We start from the raw sequence: 10,773 nt of genomic DNA, 5'->3' as shown, positions 1-10,773 counted from the left end.
CTCAACATACCTTAACTAAGGTCTCAATTCTGCCAATGAACTCTGTTGGCAAAGTGTGGAGAAGGTTCTAGATGCCTGATAAGGTGGAGATGGCCTGAACTAAGACAAACACATACAGGGGTGCTCCGTAAGCTGAAAAGGCTCCCCAGATGTTAGCAGGTACCGTTTGAGGCAGGCCTGTTTTCAGCTTTGGGATCTATGGGTGTGTAAAGCTGACCTCAGTCTGGAGTTGACAGACTCAAAGCCAAGCGCACACACAGGACTCGTCCGGCACAGGAGATGGGGCTAAGTGATGTGATTTTCCTACAAATGTCTTGACTTTGACATTTCCCAGCTATACCATAAATTGCACACACTCAAAAGGCAAAAAGGAGGAAATCAAGCCATCATTCCCAACCCACAAAACTAACATGTTTGGAAAAAAATATTCTGAGGCTGAGGCCAGGACTAGACAACTCAAGATTTTGTTTCTGTTGTGACGGGGTCTTGCTCTGTTGCCCAGGCTGGAGTGCAGTGGTACGATCTCAGCTCACTGCAGCCTTGACCTCCCAGGCTCAAGGGATCCTCCCACCTCAGTCTCCCAAGTAACTGGTACTACAGGCACACACCACCATGCCGGGCTAAATTTTTTTTTTTTTTTTTTTTTGAGACGGAGGCTTGCGCTGTCACCCAGGCTGGAGTGCAGTGGCCAGATCTCAGCTCACTGCAAGTTCCGCCTCCCGGGTTCACGCCATTCTCCTGCCTCAGCCTCCCGAGTAGCTGGGACTACAGGCGCCTGCCACCTCGCCCGGCTAGTTTTTTGTATTTTTTAGTAGAGACGGGGTTTCACCGTGTTAACCAGGATGGTCTCGATCTCCCGACCTCGTGATCCGCCCGTCTCGGCCTCCCAAAGTGCTGGGATTACAGGCTTGAGCCACCGCGCCCGGCCTAAATTTTTGTTTGTTTGTTTTTTTGTTTTTTTGTTTTTTGAGACGGAGTCTCGCTCTGTCGCCCAGGCTGGAGTGCAGTGGCCAGATCTCAGCTCACTGCAAGTTCCGCCTCCCGGGTTCACGCCATTCTCCTGCCTCAGCCTCCCGAGTAGCTGGGACTACAGGCGCCCGCCACCGCGCCCAGCTAATTTTTTGTATTTTTAGTAGAGACGGGGTTTCACCGTGGTCTCGATCTCCTGACCTTGTGATCTGCCCGCCTCGGCCTCCCAAAGTGCTGGGATTACAGGCGTGAGCCACCGCGCCCGGCCTAAATTTTTTAATATACATTTTTTTTTTGAGAGACAGGGTTTTGCCACATTGCCCAGGCTGGTCTCGAACTCCTGGGCTCAAGTAATTCTCCCATCTCAGCCTCCCAAAGTGCTGGGATTACAGGTGTGAACCACCGCGCCTGGCCTTTTTTTTTTTCTTTTTAAATTTTCAGCAAACATTTATTGAGCCTTTATATGGCCAGCACTGTGCCAGGCTCTTCTTTTTAATTATTGTGGTAAAAACCACATTCCATAAAATATATAATCTTAACCATTTGTAAGTGTATGTATTGTACAATAGTGTTAACTCTTGGTGCATTATTGAGAGAGAGATCTCTATAATTTATTCAGCCGGAAAAACGGAAACTCTGTATCCACTGAACTGCTACCACTCCCCTGTTCCCCCACCTCCCAGCTCCTGGTAAACATCATTGTATTTTCTACTTCTAAGAGTTTGACTACTGGCCCACACCTGTAATCCCAGCACTTTGGGAGGCTGAGGCAGGCAAATCACGAGGTCAGGAGTTTGAGACCAGCCTGACCAATATGGTGAAACCCCATCTCTACTAAAAATACAAAAATTAGCTGGGTGCGGTAGCCTGTAATCCCAGCTACTTGGGAGGCTGAGGCAGGAGAATCACTTGAATCTGGGAGGCGGAGGTTGCAGTGAGCTGAGATCGCGCCACTGCACTCCAGTCTGTGTGACAGAGCGAGACTTTGCCTCAAAAAAAAAAAAAAAAAAAAAAAATTTAAAAGTTTGACTGCTTTATCTAGGGACATCATATAAGTGGAATCATATAGTATTTGTCTTTTTCAGACTGGCTTATTTCACTGAGTATAATGTCCTCAAGTTTCATCCATGTTGTGGCATGTGTCAGGATCTCCTTTTTTTTTTTTTTTTTTTTGAGACGGAGTCTTCCTCTGTCACCCAGGCTGGAGTGCAGAGGTGTGATGTCGGCTCACTACAACCTCCACCTCCCGGGTTCAAGCTATTCTCCTGCTTGAGCCTCCCGAGTAGCTGGGATTACAGGCACATACTACCACACCCGGCTAAATGTATTTTTAGTAGAGATGGGGGTTTCACCATTTTGACCAGGCTGGTGTCGAACTCCTGACCTCAAGTGATCCACCTGCCTCGGCCTCCCAAAGTGCTGGGATTAAAGGTGTGAGCCGTCGCGCCTGGCCTAGGATCTCCTTTCTAAAGCTGATTCATGTTTTTTGTTTGTTTGTTTTTCATTTTTATTTTTATTTGTTTTTGAGATGGAGTTTTGCTCTTCAGGCTGGAGTGCAGTAGTGTGATCTCAGCTCATTGCAGCCTTGACCTCCTGGGCTCAGGCAATCCTCCTAGCTCAGCCTCCTGGGAGGCTGGGACTACAGGCACACACCACCACACCTGGCTAATTTTTTGTATTTTTTTTGGTAGAAATGGGGGCCTCACGATGTTGCCCAGGCTGATCTCAAACTCCTGGACTCAAGCGATCCGCCCTGCTCGGCTTCTCAAAGTGCTGGGATTACAGGCGTGAGCCACTGTGCCCAGCCTCAAGTTTTTAAAAAGTGCAAAAATAGATCCCATGTCGCAATCAGAAACATACAGTGGCTTAGAAGCAGACAATTGAGGCCAGGTGCGGTGGCTCACGCCTGTAATCCCAGCACTTTGAGAGGCCAAGGCAGGTGGATCACCTGAGGTTGGGAGTTCGAGACCAGCCTAACCAACATGCAGAAACCCCGTCTCTACTAAAAATATAAAATTAGCCAGGCGTGGTGGCACATGCCTGTAATCTCAGCTACTCGAGAGGCTGAGGCAGGAGAATGGCTTGAACCAGGGAAGTGGAGGTTGCGGTGAGCCGAGATCGTGCCACTGCACTCCAGCCTGGGCAACAAGAGTGAAACTCCATATCAAAAAAAAAAAAAAAAAAAAAGAAGTAGACAATTCAGGATACCTAGAGCAGGACCTCAGACTGTTTCCTTAGTAAAACAGTGGGCATCTTCACTTTGCCCCAAATATATCCTCCTACCAGGATGGTATGCACCCTAGTGTCATCAGTGAACAGTTTCTCTCAGGGATACCTGCAGCCTCTCTTAAACGACCAAACCTCCAGCTGGCACCCTATCTCTCTTGTCCACATTTTATTCCCCAGTGCCTAGCCCAGGACTGACCTAGATTTAGGTGCTCAGCAGTTATTTGATGAATGAATAAATAAAAATAGCAAAAATAAGTTGAAAATATGATTTCCAACCAGCATCACCTCGCCCAGACCCTTAAAGAAGTTTCTGAAGATTGGGTGGTGGCTCATGCCTGTAATCTCAGCACTTTGGGAGATCAAGGTGGGAGGATTGCTTGAGCCCAGGAGTTCAAGACTAGCCTGGACAACATGACAAGGCCCTGTCTCTACAATAAAATAATAATCATAAACCAGCCCCAGCTGGGTGTGGTGGCTCACGCCTGTAATCCCAGCACTTTGGGAGGCCAAGGCTGCTGGATCACCTGGGGTCAGGAGTTCGAGACCAGCCTGGCCAACATGGTGAAACCCCATCTCTACTAAAAATACAAAATTAGCCGGGCATGGTGGTGCACGCCTGTAATACCAGCTACTCCAGAGGCTGAGGAAGGAGGATCACTTAGAACCCGGGAGGCGGAGGTTGCAGTGAGCTGAGATCATGCCACTGCCCTCTAGCCTGGATGACAGAGGGAGACTCTGTCTCGGAAAAAAAAAAAAAAAAAAAATCAGCTAGGCATGGTGGCGCACGCCTGTGGTGCCAGCTGCTCAGGAGGCTGAGGTGGGAAGATGGATTGAGGCCGGGAAGTAAAGGCTGCTGCAAGTTACAATTGCACCACTGCACACCAGCCTGGGCGACACAGCAAGACCTTGTCTCAAAAAAAAAAAAAAAAAAAAAAGTTTCTGAAAATAAGTCTTAAGAGTTTTGAATTAGGTTTCTGACATTAAGTTGCCATAGAAACTAGCTAAGCCCTTTCTTTTTCTTGGGAGTGTTTACAATTGTCCACAGAGATACAACATTTTTTAAAAATCTGCTCATTTAAATCAAAGTAGCATATGGGTTAAGCCAAGATACTTTTTCTGTTCAAGCTATTTTTCTGATAGAAAATAAAGATACCAGAGACCAGGCCAGGAGTGGTGGCTCACGCCTGTAATCCCAGCACTCTGGGAGGTCGAGATGGGAATATTGCTCGGGCCCAGGAATTCGAGACCAGCCAGGGTGATGTATTGAGACTCTCATCTCTATAGAAAAATACTATATTTATTTAAATTTTAAAAAGATAACATATTCACTGAACATGTTTTCTGAATCAATGAGGCACTTAAGATGATAACTTGAATTCCAGTATGTGCAATCTGAGCATCAAATATTGATTCAGGCCAGGCACGGTGGCTCACGCCTGTAATCCCAGCACTTTGGGAGGCTGAGGTGGGCGGATCACCTTATGTCAGGAGTTCGAGCCCAGTCTGGCCAACACGGCGAAACCCCGTTTCTACTAAAAATACAAAAAAATTATCTGGGCATGGAAGCAGGCATTCCAAACTACTTGGGAGGCTGGGGCAGGAGAATCGCTTGAACCCAGGAGGTGGAGGTTGCAGTGAGCCAAGATCGCACCACTAAATTCCAGCCTGGGTGACAGAGCGAGACTCCGTCTCAAAAAAAAAAAAAAAAAAAGATTCACACAAAGAGACAATATTGTATAATTCCACTAATATGAGGTACCTAGAATATTCAAATCGACAGAGACAGACAGAATGGTGGTTAGCAGGGCTGGGGGGAGGGGTAATGGGAGTGAGTGTTTAATGGGGACAGAGTTTCAGATTGGGAAGATGAGAAAGTTCTGGAGATGGATGGTGGTGACGGTTGCACAATGTGAATATATTTAATGCCACAGAACTTCAAAAGGGTTAAGATGGGTCCGGTGCGGTGGCACACGTCTGCAATCCCAGCGCTTTGGAAGGCCGAGGCGGGAGAATTGCTTGAAGCCAGGAGTTTGAGACCAGCCTGGGTTACAAAGCAAGACCCCATGTCTACAAAAAAATAATAAAAAAATTAGCCAGGCACTGTTGTGTGCACCTATGGTCCCAGCTACTCAGGAGGCTGAGGTGGGAGGATCGCCTAAGCCCAGGAGTTTGAGGCTGCAGTGAGCTGTGATCATACCATTGCACTCCAGCCTGGTTAACAGAATGAGACCCTGTCTCTCCGAAGAGAAAAAAAGAAAATGATTAAGATGGTAAATTTCATATTATGTATTTTATGTTGCATATCATGTTATGCATATGACATATGTTGCATGTGCATAATGATATGTTGTTTATCATATTTGCATATTTATGTCATGTAATGTATATGTATATCATGTATATGTATATATTAACAATTTGTAAACGGTGATTCCGTAGTCTTCATTATTTTGGCCACCAATTCCTAATTGCTCCCAGGAAAGAATAGGAGGAAGATGTAGAAGTAGATCTTTTTTTTAATTTTTGAGACAGAGTCTCACTCTGCCACTCAGGCTGGAATGTAGTGGCGTGATCTTAGCTCACTGCAACCTCCACCTCCCAGGTTCAAGCGATTCTCCTGCCTCAGCCTCCCGAGTAGCTGGGATTACAGGTGCCTGCCACCATGCCTGGCTAATTTTTTTTTTTTTTTTTTTTTTTTTTAGTAGAGACGGGGTTTCGCTGTGTTGGCCAGGCTGGTCTCCAACTCCTGACCTCAAGTAATCTGCCCCCCTCAGCCTCGCAAAGTGTTATGATTACAGGCGTGAGCCACTGCACCCAGCCTGGCTGCCACTGTGGGGATGAAACTGTTGAATGCATGGGAGACCCTCCTTCCATCATGTATGATGGGCTAGTTGAGAGCACAATGGACCCACTTCTATGTTCTCTCAACAGATGTCACTTCCTAAATATCTCTCAACTTCATCTTCTCTTCACGGACCAGTCACTACCCGAGCCCAAGCCTCCAGCATCTCTTTTGGGAAGGGAAACAACTATGGTGGACTCCTAACCTTTATCCACTTGGGGTCACCTCCAACCTAGCCAGGTGGGTTTTCAAAAAACCCAAGCATGGCTGGACTCGGTGGCTCATGCCTGAAATCCCAACATTTTGGGAGGCCGAGGCAGGAGCATTGCCTGAGCCCAGAAGTTTGAGACCAGCCTGGGTCACATAGCAAGAACCCATCTCTACAAAAAATGGAAATAACTAAATAATTATCCAGGCTCCTGGGCTTGAGCGGTCCTCCTGCCTCAATCTCCTGAGTAGCTGGGACTAGAGGCACGTGCCACCACCCCAGGCTAATTTCTGAATTAAATTAAATTAAAAAAAAAATTTTTTTTGAGATGGAGTTTTGCTCTCCATCTGGAGTGCAATGGCAAGATTTTGTTTCTCTTCGCAATTGGAAATCACCTCAATGTCCAATGTGTGGGGATTTGTTAATTGATGGGCCATTAAAAACAAAAGGATAGTCTAGAAGTCTGTTTAATGATATGGAAAAATATCCACGATATAGTGTAAAGTGAAACAGGCACTATGCTCAATGTATTTTGTAAATTGGAAAATATATATTTATAGACACAGGACGGCGGTTACAGTGACTGGACCTTACACAACTGTGGGAGCGGGTTACATGGTAGCCAGTGCCAACCTCCACCCTCCACAGATATGTCTTCTTGCCCACAATAAACTGGAACTAGGCAGGGAGGGGAATTTTAGGAAATGCAGTCCCAGTTTTGCTAAATTGACACAATACAAATTCACCACATATCAGTAAAAGGCTACAGAGAAATTCACCCAAATGGTTTTAGCAGTAATTACTGGGAGTTGAGTGGATTTAAATTCTCAGTACACAGGTCAGATGTGAGAAAATCAAACAATACATTTGGTTTTTTAATATAATAAGTCAACCTAATTTTCACTCCAATCCCTCCCATCCTGTCAAGGAGGTAGGAAATTCACCTTCCTCCCTCCCTCCCTCCCTCCCTCCCTCCCTCCTTCCCTTCCTCCCTTCCTTCCTTCTTTCCTTTCTTCTTTCCTTCCTCCCTTCTTCCCTCCCTCCCTCCCTCTCTCCCTCCGTCCCTCCCTTCCTTCTTTCCTCCCTCCCTCCCTCCCTCCCCGCTCCTCATTCCTTCTGTCCTTCATCTCACTCTGTTGCCCAGGCTGGAGTGTAGTGGCACAATCATAGCTCACTGTCACCTTGAAATCCTGGGCTCAATGGCTCCTTCTCACCTCAACCTCTCAAGGACCTGGGACTACAGGTATACAACACACACCACCGCACAGAGCTAATTAATTTTTTTTTTTTGGTAGAGACAGGGGTCTTGCTATGTTGCCCAGGCTAGTGTTCAACTCCTAACCTCAAGTGATCCTCCTTCTTCAGCCTCCCCAAACACTAGGATTGCAGGCATGAGCCTCTGCACCCAGCGGAAAAATACTGGACTTTTGTACAAATACCTATACTATTCATGAATAGCCTTTAAACTGCCCTGAAATTATGGGACTGAAGTGATTAAATCTTTATCCAAATGAAGACAATTATATTATTATCAAGAGTGTGGCATATTTGACCTACATCTAGATGTGTATATGCATTTTCTTTTCCGAAAATGAATAAAACAACAAAATATTTCAGTATTGTTGTTATCTATTTATTAAATACCCAGTTAAACTCACTGTTTCTAAATGCACAGGGTATGTGTTGCCCAAGTCCAGAACAGTCCAGAAGAGTCCAGAACAGTCTAGAACAGTCCAGAACAGTTCTCTGGGGCTTCTAGGTCACAGTTGAGCATGTTGTATTTCCTGAATTCAGTGTCCTCCATCGCGAGAGGTGATTAATGTTTATTAATTAGGTTGGTGCAAAAGTTATTGTGGTTTTTGCAATTGCAACCATAATATAATTTTGCAATTATAACTTTTGCACCAGCCTAATATAAAACCACCTTGGCTGACAAGCTGTGGGAATGGTATGGCCGCCAGAAATGACCTTCACAGTGTTCTAAAAAGCAGTGGCTTCCAGTTCAGAAGGGGTTTGCTGCTCTCTGTCTAATGAGTTGGGGTTCTCTTTTCTCATCCACGTTCTAGGGTTTTGATACCTCTTAGCATCACCAGCTCTCATTTAGGGAGCAATTATGAATCGTTAGTAAAAGCTCAACTTTTTAAAGATGCAAAACCAGCAAGAAAATTCAGCATGTCCCGGTTTTCTAGACAGCATGCTCGAAGACCACACCCTCGCGCTTAATAATTTAGCCTTTTGGGCAAAGTTCTCATTAGCATAGATCAAAAACATGAATAATGCAAGCATTTGTGAATCACACTGCTCGGTGGTGCCGCACTGGCCAGGAAACACCTGAAGCAGTTGCAGAGGGGCTCAGGGTGACCAGATCCGGTGACTGGGTCATGATGACACCAAATTTGGTTAATGGGAATCCCAGGTCATGTCCGATGGTATCAAACCACAGCCGCTGCCTGCTGCCTTCTGCAGGTCTTTCAAGTCAAATGTCTCATGCCAGTCAAAATGCCCGCCAGGAAATCAGACTCTATTTCCCTAGTTCTCTCTCTCTCTTTTTTTTTTTTTTTTTTTTTTTTTGAGAGGGAGTTTCGCTCTTGTTACCCAGGCTGGAATGCAACGGCACGATGTCGGCTCACCGCAACCTCCGCCTCCCGGGTTCAAGCGATTCTCCTGCCTCAGCCTCTCGAGTAGCAGGGATTACAGGCTTGCGCCACCACGCCCGGCTAATTTTGTATTTTTAGTGGAGATGGGGTTTCTCCATGTTGGTCAGGCTGGTCTCAAACTCCTGACCTCAGGTGATCCGCCTGGCTCGGCCTCCCAGAGTACTGGGATTACAGGCGTGAGCCACTGTGCCCAGCCTATTTCCTTAGTTCATTTTTCCTCCTTTTTCTTTTTATTTTTCTTTTTTTATTTTCTTTTTTGTTGAGACAAGGTCTCCCTCTGTCACCCAGGCTGGAGTGCAGTGGTGCGATCACAGCTCACGGAAGCCTCAACCTCCTGGGCTCAAGTGATTTCCCCCACCATAGCATCCCGCATCACCAGTAGCTGGGACCGCAGGTGCGCACCACCATGCCTGGCTAATGCTTTATTTTTTGTAGAGATGGGGATCTCATCATGTTGCCCAGGCTGGTCTTGAACTCATGGGCTCAAGTGACCCTCCTGCCTCGGCTTCCCAAAGTGCTGAGATTTCAGGCGTGAGCCACAGCACCTGGCCCCCTCTTTTCCCTCCTTGTTCCCCAGATCATTCTTGCATTCCTGATCTCCTCAAACCCCAACACGTCTTCATCCTCAGCCGATGACCTTGCCTTCTCCTTAAGTAAGAAACTAGTAACGACCGGAGGAGAGTGTCCCCAAGTTCCCTAGACGACATCGTCCCTCTCCCAGCCTCCGCGTCTACTCACTCTGCCTTCCTCCTTTAGCTATAAAATGAATCAGCAGGTCGGGTGCGGTGGCTTATGCCTGTAATTCCAGCACTTTGGGAGGACGAGGCAGGCAGATCATGAGGTCAGGAGTTTGAGACCAGCATAGCCAACATGGTGAAACCCCGTCTCACTAAAAATACAAAAAATAGCTGGGCATGGTGGTGCATGCCTGTAATCCCAGCTACTCAGAAGGCTGATGCAGAATAGCTTGAACCCAGGAGGTGGAGGTTGCAGTGAGCTGAGATCGTGCCATTGCACTCCAGCGTGGGTGACAGAGTGAGACTCCGTCTTGAGAAAAAAAAAAAAAAGAACCATCCACATCCTATCTAAAGCCAGCCCCTCCACCATCTAAACTGGATGCCATTCCTGCCACCCTCTCAAGCACATCTCTCCACGTACTCTTCCCCTCCCTCTCCTGTGCCATCAATTTCTCTCTCCCTAATAGATCTTTCCATTAACATAATATAACCAAAAAAGGGACTGAGGCAGGAGTCCCCATTGACTGAGGTTGATGCAGCAGTTTGAGGACACGCCAGGGAGGAACACCAGCCACAGAAGCATCTGTGACCTGTGCGTTTTCAAAGAGGGTTTGGGAACTTCACTCTTTAAAGGGGAAAGAGCAAGCAGGCGGGATAAAGGAAGGGAGGGTAGGCAGAGAGGCAAATGGTCACATTCTCTCAAGGCTCTGATTGGCGATCAATAAATCTACATTTTACATGTCAACGAGGCATTTGTCTCCAGCTCATGAAATCTACATTTTACATAAAGTAAAGTAAACACGTGAAAAAAGGAGTAAAAAGTCAATGACACATTCATCTTGAGGTCAGTAAACCTATATTTTACATAAGGTAAACAAGTGAAAAGAGGGAGTGAGGAGTCCATGGTGCGTTCATCTCAAGCCCAGTAAATCTACATTTTACATAAGATAAAGTAAACATGAAAAGAGGGAGTGAGGAGTCCATGATGCATTCATCTTAAGCTCAGTAAATCTGCATTTTATGTAAGATAAACATGTGAAAAGGAGTAAATACTTTATGCTGCATTCATCTTGAGCTCGGTAAATCTACATTTTACATAAGATTAAACATATGAAAAGAGGGAGTAGAGGA

Source organism: Macaca nemestrina, chromosome 4 (genome assembly GCF_043159975.1).
Source record: "Macaca nemestrina isolate mMacNem1 chromosome 4, mMacNem.hap1, whole genome shotgun sequence".
NCBI classification, from domain to species: domain Eukaryota; kingdom Metazoa; phylum Chordata; class Mammalia; order Primates; family Cercopithecidae; genus Macaca; species Macaca nemestrina.
This window is presented reverse-complemented; position numbering follows the sequence as displayed.